Raw genomic sequence first — 10,490 nt, forward strand, 5'->3', positions numbered from 1 at the left:
CAGGGCACCCCAGGCGCCCGGGGTTTGTCGAGCCCTGTCATAAATATATATATACACACACACATACTTTTTGCCAGGACCAGAAATCCCAGCAAAGAACTACTAGGTAGATTAAAACTGACATCCTATGCAGGAAGAGAGGGTATACCCCCTGGGACTGCCCATAGGCGTAGCCAGAACTTTTTTTCTGCCTAGTGTCCTACTCCTGTAGGGGGCAGTATAACTACTGATATGCATCAGAGACGGCGTCCGTCAATGAACGATCGAGAAAGTGTAGCTGCTTTTGTTAAACTCACCTGTCCCACGATCCAGCAATGCGGCTGGCGGGAGCCTCAGTTCTCTCCCTCTTCCCCCCCCCCCCCCCAGCATCACAATGTGGACACCCCGGCTGTGACAGCCTGTGGCTTCACAGCTGGGTGCACACTGCGCATGCGCGAGTCGCGCTGCACTTCCTTAGTGGCCGGGGAATCTTCTGGGACCTGTGACATGCCCCAGAAGGGTGGGAGGGGGGAGCCTAGGCGGCCCGAGCAGAAGTGGGATCGGATACCTGTCAAAACTAGGTACCCGCTCCCTCCCAAAAAAAAAAAAAATGACATGCCAAATGTGGCATGTTAGGGGGTCAGGAGTTCTTAAAGCGGAAGTTTCACTTTTAGGTGGAACGCCGCTTTAAGTGGTTAAATTGCCCTCGTTTACAGAACGAAGTTCATCCCTTTGATTTAGCCCCCGTTCACATAGGGGCGACGCTACTGCGCACCGCGACCTCAGAGGTCGCGGTGCGAGCAGCGCGCCGCGACCTCGGAGCGGCCGCCACGGACTTCATAACATTGAAGTCTATGGCGGTCGCCTCCTGGTCGCCCCAAAGAAGCTCCGGACCCTTTTTCTAAGTCGGAGCGACTTGTGTCGCTCCTATTAGAAAGGGTCCACAGCTTCCCTATGGGAGGCGACCTACGGCGACCAGGTCACCTCACAGGTCGCCTTAGTGTGAACGGGGGCTTAAAATAACCAAATGATACTTTGTTTATATTTCTTTCCCAGCACTAAGCAATGTTGATAAACATTTGCCAGAGGCTTTTTTTTTTTTTGACAGCCATGAGTGAGCAGAGAACGGGAATCGTGGAAATGCTGGATTGGGATCATGAGGGAGGTTGAAGGAGGTTGAATCGAGACTGCAATAATCATGCAGCTCTGGTAGATGTCTTTAACCAGTTTTGGACCGGAAGGATTTGCCCCCTTAATGACCAGGACATTTTTTGCGATTCGGAACTTTGTTACATTAACAGACAATTACGCAGCCGTGTGATGCTGTACTGAAATTACATCACTGAAATTGATGTCTTTTTTTCCCCACAAATAGAGCTTTCTTTTGGTGGTATTTGATCACTTGTGTGATTTTTATTGTTTGCACTATAAACAAAAAAAAATAAATAATATTTTTCACATTTTGCTATAGAACATTCCCCCAAAAAAATAAATAAATACATCCAAACTTTTTCATCCATTTAGGCCACTTTGTATTCGGTTACATTTTTTTTTTTTAAATATCGCAATAAGCGTAATTTGAATGGTTTGCGCAAAAGTTATTGCGTCTACAAACTAGGGGAAAGATTTATCATTTTTATTTTTTTTACTAGTAATGGCGACGATCTGTGATTTTTAGCAGGACTGCAACAATGCGGCACAGATCGGACCCCTGACATTTTTTACACTTTTAGGGGGACCAGTGACATTACTACAGTAATCAGTGCTAAAAAATATGCACCGTTACTGTATCAAGGGAAGGAGTTAACAGTGTTTACCAAAGGGTTAAGTGTGAGCCTAGGGGAGTGTTTTCTAACTGTATGGGTGATGGGCTTGTAAAATGACCGCAGAGACCTGTGATCCTATATAGGAGCAGCACAGGCGCTCTATGATCAACAGCTGACCGTCCTCTCTCAGCAAGGAGCGTCCGCGGGTGCCCAGAGGCAATTGCAGCCGCCCTGCTGCCTAGTGGGGGGCGGGAGCACTACAACCACACATCGATTTGCGCAGCCGAGCGGTAGCCAAGTGGTTAAAAAAAGGCCTGGATTCTTTCCTTAATTAACATAATATAACAGGAATGGATAGTAACATTTAGGCCCCTTTCACACAGAGTCCGTCAAGCAGACTCAGTTATTCTCAGCGGGGGATCGATGCGCCGATTCCCCCCCCCCGCTGAGCAGGCAGATGGCAGCTGTGTCTCTGCGCTGTGTGCGGAGACAGAGCTGTCAGGTCCCACTGTTCTCTATGGGGGAATCGGATGGGAACGGACCGTCTGTCCGTTCTCATCCGATCCCATCTGATCCGCTGGACAGATGGAAAATAGGGTTTCCATCCGTCCAGATTTGACATCCGATGACCCATAGAGATGCATGGGGCATCCGTCCAGATCCGCCAAAACAACTGACAGGCGGATCTGAACGGTCCGCCTGTGTGAAAGGGGCCTTATAGGTAAAGTTGATCCAGGGAATATTTGATTGTCTCCTGGGGGGGGGGGGGAAATCGGGAACATTTTTTTTCCCTGCTAGAGCAAATTGGATCATGACATGCTGGGGTTTTTTGTAGGGATGCACCGAAATGAAAATTCTGGGCCGAAACCAAAAATGCAGGATGCCCTTGGCCGAAAACCGAAAATTACTTTTTCCCCTAATTTTTTTAAAATAGATAGAAGAGGGGCATACACCAAAAACAGGTAGCGACGTACACCTGTCGCTGCCACCCTGTCACAGTGTATTGTGACGGGTTGGCAAGTGGTTAATTTAATTAACAATGGTATTAGTATTATGCTGGTCACTCATCTATTAGTGACCGACCAGTAAGAATTAACACTGGTTGCACTGATACTGGTTGCACTAATGCAGCACAAAGGGGTTAATTAACTGAAACTGGTCGGTCACTAATGCATCAGTGACCAGCAGTGACAATACATTAACCCCCTCATGCTGCATAATTAATACCATTGGTAAGCTGCCTTAGCCCCCCCCCCCCCCCCACTGCCTCAGCATCCCCCTCGGCAGTACACCCTCCCCCCCCTCTGGCTCAGCATCCCTCCCCATCCCAACGATTCAATCTCCTTACTGTCACTCTGCTGAGTGCTCCTCCGGTGTCCTTCATTCAAAAGAAGCTCCTCTGGCCGGCGGCCCGCCTCCCGGTGATGTCACTACTACGATCTGTGTATGAATGAACTGACACACCGGGCGGGAGGGCGGGGCGAGCGGCCGCTAATAGATATAACTATGTGAGCACTTCACTTCCCTGTCAGAGGAGATACCCGCATGACAGGGAAGTGAAGGCTCACATAGTTACAGCTATTAGCGGCCGCTCCCCCCGCCCGGTCTCAGGTCAGTTCATTCATACACACAGTCCCGCTGACAGGGAAGTGAAGTGAAGGCTCACATAGTTACAGCTATTAGCGGCCGCTCGCCTGCCCTCCCGCCCGGTATGTCACTTCATTCATACACAGATCGTAGTAGTAGGGACATCACTGAGAGGCAGGCGGCCGGCCAGAGGCGGGACTTTTCAAACCTGAGCTGCGCCCTCCTCCTTTCTCACGGCGGCCATTAGTTTCGGCATTGTTAACCCATTATCCGCCGAAATGGGATAGGCTCATTTTCAGCCGATCATTTCGGTGGCCGAAATTTCGGTGCATCCCTAGTTTTTTGCCTTCCTCTGGATCAACTGTGGATATAAGATTGTAGGTTTTTTTTTTTCCTTTTTAATTCAACTAGATGGACTTGTGTCTTTTTTCAACCTGACTATGCAAGTCCGTATGGTGTACGGCCCTGGCCAGCTGAAAGCTGTGCAGTAGAGCCAAAGGGACCTGGCAGCGCAAGGGTTAATAAATGTTTACGCACCCATTACACTTAGGCCCGTCAGACTGTTAAATCCTTGGACTGCTTAGCAGCAACCAGACGAGATGTGAACCGTTAATGGGCAGGCTGAATGTACCAAGTTGATCAATCGACTTGGGAACCAGCCTGCCACATTCTCTTGCATTTAGCGATAGCGGCTACTATAGCTGCTAGCGATAATCACTGTCTTCTCCCGCTGGGGATGGCTTTCCCCACCTGCTGCGTAGAAGACAATTACAAATTCCTCTGTCAACACTGCCTGTGTTGATGGGGGAAATGTGTGAATTTCTCTCTCTTCTTGCAACTCATGGTTGCAGGAAAGAAATGTGTACCCTGTATAGCCTGCCTTAGGCCCCTTTCCCACTTGTACAACCTAAAAGCTGTGTGATTTTTGACTGGACTTGAAGCAATGCCTGTGTAACTTTAAAGCGGTATGGACCTCAAAATGCATCAAAGTTGGACCAACGTAGTGCAGGGATTACTTTGAAGTCGCATAGATATGAACGGTACTCATTGGAAATCATGGAGTATGACTTCTACTGTACCTACTAATCAAATGAGGCCACAGTACTGTGCACTATTCTGTCTATTTACTGAACAAGGCGACCTGCACTGTAGAATATCTGGATCCACTAAACAAGGCCACCAGTATTGTGCACTATTCTGTCTATTCGCTGAACAAGGCGACCTGCACTGTATGATATCTGTATTCACTAAACAAGCGAGGCCACAGTACTGTGCTCTATCCTGTCTATTCACTGAACAAGGCGACCTGCACTGTATAATATCTGGATCCACTAAATGAGGCCACCAGTACTGTGCACTATTCTTTCTATTCAGTACTGTGCACTATTCTGTCTATTCACTGAACAAGGAGACCTGCACTGTATAATATCTGTATCCACTAAACGAGGCCACCAGTACTGTGCACTATTCTGTCTACTCACTGAACAAGGAGACCTGCACTGTATACCATCTGTATCCACAGTACTGTGCACTATTCTGTCCATTCACTGAACAAGGAGGCCTGCACTGTATACTATTTGTATTCACTAAAGAAGGGAGGCCACAGTACTGTGCTCTATCCTGTCTATTCACTGAACAAGGCGAACCTGCACTGTATACAATCTGTATCCACTAAACAAGGCCACCAGTACTGTGCACTATTCTGTCTACTCACTGAACAAGGAGACCTGCACTGTATACCATCTGTATCCACAGTACTGTGCACTATTCTGTCTATTCACTGAACAAGACGACCTGCACTGTATACTATCTGTATCCACTAAACAAGTGAGGCCACGGTACTGTGGTCTATCCACTGAACAAGGAGACCTGCACTGTATACAATCTATATCTACTAAACAAGGCCACCAGTAATGTGCACTATTCTGTCCATTCATTGAACAAGGAGACCTGCACTGTATACTATCTGTATTCACTAAAGGGAGGCCACAGTACTGTGTTCTATCCTGTCTATTCAATGAACAATGCGAGCCTGCACTGTATACAATCTGTATCCACTAAACGAGGCCACCAGTACTGTGCACTATTCTGTCTACTCACTGAACAAGGAGACCTGCACTGTATACCACAAGGAGACCTGCACTGTATACCATCTGTATCCACTAAACAAGCGAGGCCACAGTACTGTGGTCTATCCTCTCTATTCACTGAACAAGGCGACCTGCACTATATAATATCTATATCCACAGTACTGTGCACTATTCTGTCCTCTCAGGGAACAAGGCCTCCAGCACTGTGTCCTCTCAGGGAACAAGGCCTCCAGCACTGTGTCCTCTCAGGGAACAAGGCCTCCAGCACTGTGTCCTCTCAGGGAACAAGGCCTCCAGCACTATGTCCTCTCAGGGAACAAGGCCTCCAGCACTGTATAATATCTATATCCACAGTACTGTGCACTATTCTGTCCTCTCAGTGAACAAGGCCTCCAGCACTGTGTCCTCTCAGGGAACAAGGCCTCCAGCACTGTGTCCTCTCAGGGAACAACAAGGCCTCCAGCACTGTATAATATCTATATCCACAGTACTGTGCACTATTCTGTCCTCTCAGCGAACAAGGCCTCCAGCACTGTGTCCTCTCAGCGAACAAGGCCTCCAGCACTGTGTCCTCTCAGCGAACAAGGCCTCCAGCACTGTGTCCTCTCAGCGAACAAGGCCTCCAGCACTGTGTCCTCTCAGCGAACAAGGCCTCCAGCACTGTGTCCTCTCAGCGAACAAGGCCTCCAGCACTGTGTCCTCTCAGCGAACAAGGCCTCCAGCACTGTGTCCTCTCAGCGAACAAGGCCTCCAGCACTGTGTCCTCTCAGCGAACAAGGCCTCCAGCACTGTGTCCTCTCAGCGAACAAGGCCTCCAGCACTGTGTCCTCTCAGCGAACAAGGCCTCCAGCACTGTGTCCTCTCAGCGAACAAGGCCTCCAGCACTGTGTCCTCTCAGCGAACAAGGCCTCCAGCACTGTGTCCTCTCAGCGAACAAGGCCTCCAGCACTGTGTCCTCTCAGCGAACAAGGCCTCCAGCACTGTGTTCCCTCAGCGAACAAGGCCTCCAGCACTGTGTTCCCTCAGCGAACAAGGCCTCCAGCACTGTGTTCCCTCAGCGAACAAGGCCTCCAGCACTGTGTTCCCTCAGCGAACAAGGCCTCCAGCACTGTGTTCCCTCAGCGAACAAGGCCTCCAGCACTGTGTTCCCTCAGCGAACAAGGCCTCCAGCACTGTGTTCCCTCAGCGAACAAGGCCTCCAGCACTGTGTTCCCTCAGCGAACAAGGCCTCCAGCACTGTGTTCCCTCAGCGAACAAGGCCTCCAGCACTGTGTTCCCTCAGCGAACAAGGCCTCCAGCACTGTGTTCCCTCAGCGAACAAGGCCTCCAGCACTGTGTTCCCTCAGCGAACAAGGCCTCCAGCACTGTGTTCCCTCAGCGAACAAGGCCTCCAGCACTGTGTTCTCTCAGCGAACAAGGCCTCCAGCACTGTGTTCTCTCAGCGAACAAGGCCTCCAGCACTGTGTTCTCTCAGTGAACAAGGCCTCCAGCACTGTGTTCTCTCAGTGAACAAGGCCTCCAGCACTGTGTTCTCTCAGTGAACAAGGCCTCCAGCACTGTGTTCTCTCAGTGAACAAGGCCTCCAGCACTGTGTTCTCTCAGTGAACAAGGCCTCCAGCACTGTGTTCTCTCAGTGAACAAGGCCTCCAGCACTGTGTTCTCTCAGTGAACAAGGCCTCCAGCACTGTGTTCTCTCCCGTCCATGATTCCATACACTGGTCACTTGGCTTTGTGACTGAACGAGGGCCGCTTTGCATTGCCCCGGTGACTAGGCCTGGTCCTGTAGTAGTAGTTTTCTACGCTGTGCCATGCCTGTTACAATTATGCTGAAAACTCCCTCCTGTGCTGTCCTAAACCCAATACAGACCGATAACCGTCCGAGGAGCGGGGCCTTGACAGAGCCTACACTAACACATTGCCGTCATGACGTTGTCTCATTCCCCCAGCAGTGCCCGTTCACCAGGCCCGTGTTACAGCCAGGTACATGAGGAAAGGGCCCGGCGGGAGTACACAAGGAAGTCCCCACCGCGATAGACTAACACAGGCCTCACGGGCACACGCAGCGCCTGAGCAGGCCGCACGCCACTCACCAGATCTAGATGTCAGCCCGTCCCCGGCCGCTAGGTGCGCAGACTGCAGCCACCGCCTCCTCCCGTATTATGAGTGGACAACAGGCACCGGCCACATTTACCCCGAGCGAGGCTCCGGTTCTCTCACCCACACAAACACACTTACTCCTGCGCAGGCCACATGCCCGAGCTGAAGCAGCGGAAGAAGCTAAAGCACGACACAACCGCACGGCGGCGCTCAACGGCCTAGTTCAAAGCACAAAAACAGCCCTCGCCATCTTGCTTGCCAATTAGGGGACGACTTGGTGTGGACGACCAATCAGTGGCCCCCCTCTGCGGATGACAAGCAATGATTGACAGCTAGATGCTGCACGTCACTCCCGCGAGAACAGGCGGGGTAAACGCCACTCAGCCTTGACGTCATTAAGGAAAAAAAACAGAGTACGGGGGCTTTTCAGGGTCATTTCAGTTTCCATTCAGAGTTCGTTGTAGCTGAGCTTTCGTGTGTTGAGGTATACTGTATTATAAACCTGGAGGCTGGCGCCCCCTGCCGGCTACATGGGAATGTGTATTGGTTATACAGCTTGTTCATGGTGCCTACTATTTGTTCCATAAGCTATGATATTTGGTCAGTTCGTTATTCAAATTTCATATTGCAGAATGAGCATGTATGCATAGGTGAAGAAAATGTAACTGCCAGTTTTACCAGCATCTCCAGCTGAACCCCAAAATTGTTCTGTATTACATATGTAGGAATCTGTTGCCTTCTGCTTATCATAATATAGGATTTATAAAGCGCCAACATGTTGTAAAGTGCTACAGACTGTGAGGAATCAGAGGGCCCTGCTCGTTGGAGCTCACAATCTAAAATGAAGGGTCAAGTGATACAAAAGATAGTAACTGTGGGGGATGAGCTGATGGAAAAAATAATAGTACAGTTGTTAGGTGTGAGCAGGATAGGCTTTTCTGAAAAAGGGTTTTCAGGGATCGACTAAAAGCAAACAGAGTAGAAGATAGACAGATTGGGGTAGGAAGTTCCATCGGATGGGAGAGGCTTAGGAGAAGTCCTGGAGGCGAGTATGGGAGGAGGTGACAGGGGAACCAGAGAGCAGGAGGTCCTGGGAGGAACAAAGGCATTTTGAAACTAAGCTAGAGATGTAGCCGGGGGCCGAGTTGTGGGTGGCTTTGTGTTGTTAGTATTTTGAATCTAAAGTGATACTAAAGTCTTGTTTTTTTTTTCATGAAAAATAACCAACATGTTATACTTTCTATACACCTCCTTTGTGCAGTTGGTTTTGCACAGAGTAGCCCAGATCCTCCTCTTCTTGGGTCCCTCTTCGGTGTTCCTGGCCCCTCACTCCTGCCAAGTACCCCCACAGCAAGCAGCTTGCTATGGGGGCACCCCAGCCGAGCTGCAGCTCCCTGTGTCCATTCAGACACAGAGCCACTGCCTGGCCTGGCCCCGCTCCCTTTCTCTCCTCATTGGCTCACTGACTTTGATGGACAGCAGTGGGAGCCAATGGCGCCCCCACGCTGCTGTTTCAGCCAATGACAAGGGGAGACCCTGACAGCTGAGTCTCTCATACAACATTGCTGAATCTAGATGGACCTTGGGTAAGTATAAGGGGGGCTGCTGCACACAGAAGTCTTTTTATCTTAATACATAGAATCCATTAGGATAAAAAACCTTTTGCCTTTACAACCACTTTAATTTGTTGGGTAGTTGAAGCCAGTGAAGGAATTGGCAGAGAGGGGTAGCAGACACTGAACAATTGGTAAGGTGGATGAGTCTGGCAGCAGCATTCATGATAGACTGAATAAGGGATAGCCTATGTAAAAGTTAATCTTGTAAGGGGGGAGTTGAGACGAGAGATGACCAGGGAGTTTACTAGGAGCTTTGTGGTGTTATTGTTTAGAAAGGGCATATTTTGGAAATATTGTGGAGTTTGAGGCAGCAAAATTTGGACAGTAATTGGACATGGGGCCGAAAGGATAGTTCAGAGTCCAGGATTACACTTAGAACATTGGAATGCTGGAACGGGCTGATAGTAGTGCTATCAATCTTGACAGAAAAATCAGGAGAAGAGGCACATGGGGGAGAAAAAATTTACGAGCTCGGTTTTGGATAGATTGAGTATGAGAAAGTTGTGTGACATCCAGACTTATATGTCTGTTAGTAAATTAGTGATACACGAGGAGACTTAGGGAGTGAGCTAAGGGGTAGGGAGATAAATTTGGTTGTCATCAGCATAGAGATGGTATTGGAAGCCATGGGAGGCTATTACCGGACCCAGAGCCAAGGTGTAGATGGAGAATAAAAGAGGTCCTTGGGGGACCAGGACAGATAAAGGGAGAGGCGGAAGTAGAATTGAAAGTAACGCTAAAGGTTTGGTTGGATAAGTAGAATGGGAACTAGCGAAGATTACAGTAATGGAGACAAATGGGTGTAGAAGTGGAACTTTAAAGGTGCCAATAAATATATATGATGGAGAAAAACATAATTTTTCATAAAATACAAGTATAATTTATTCAAAAAATTAATTACAAATACAATACTTTTAAAATATATAAAAGCACAAGAAAGCACTTGATTATGTCTGCTCTACATGTTTCACCATCTTCAAAATGGCTTCTTCAGGAGTCTAACGAACATCTTTCACAAGTGAACATTCTATATACAAAGAAATATTATGAAAATATCAAAAAAGCATATACATATAAATATATTCTGCATTGAAAAACCATTACTGAATAAAATGTCACGGTATGATTCATGAAGTCTAGAAGCAGTAAGTAAATAGAAAAATGGAAGAAAATTTATACCTTAAAGAGGACTTGAACCCATAAATGCTGAGGAGAGCTGTAGATGGATTTGGCCCCCAGGAGGGAGAAGAGGTGGAGTCACCTGCTAACCTGCGTCACACCATAGAGGAGATACGAGCCAAGCCAGAGAAATATAAGGAGACTAGGAAATGAGGAGATTTAAGGAATTTACTTCC

The 10,490-nt window shown here is 48.5% G+C and overlaps 1 protein-coding gene across 1 annotated transcript in view; it reads right to left on the reverse strand.

Moving 5' to 3' along the window:
* The window catches only part of SCAF11 (SR-related CTD associated factor 11), a 438,302-nt gene extending 430,508 nt beyond the window's left edge, over positions 1–7,794 (reverse strand). The window contains exon 1 of the mRNA XM_082256718.1: positions 7,513–7,794. The gene's annotated coding sequence lies outside the window, so the exon portion shown is untranslated. The remainder of the gene's footprint in view (positions 1–7,512) is intronic.
* Positions 7,795–10,490: the final 2,696 nt, after the last annotated feature.

The sequence above is a fragment of the Pelophylax lessonae genome, assembly GCF_965119305.1.
Source record: "Pelophylax lessonae genome assembly, chromosome: 4".
Lineage (NCBI taxonomy): Eukaryota > Metazoa > Chordata > Amphibia > Anura > Ranidae > Pelophylax > Pelophylax lessonae.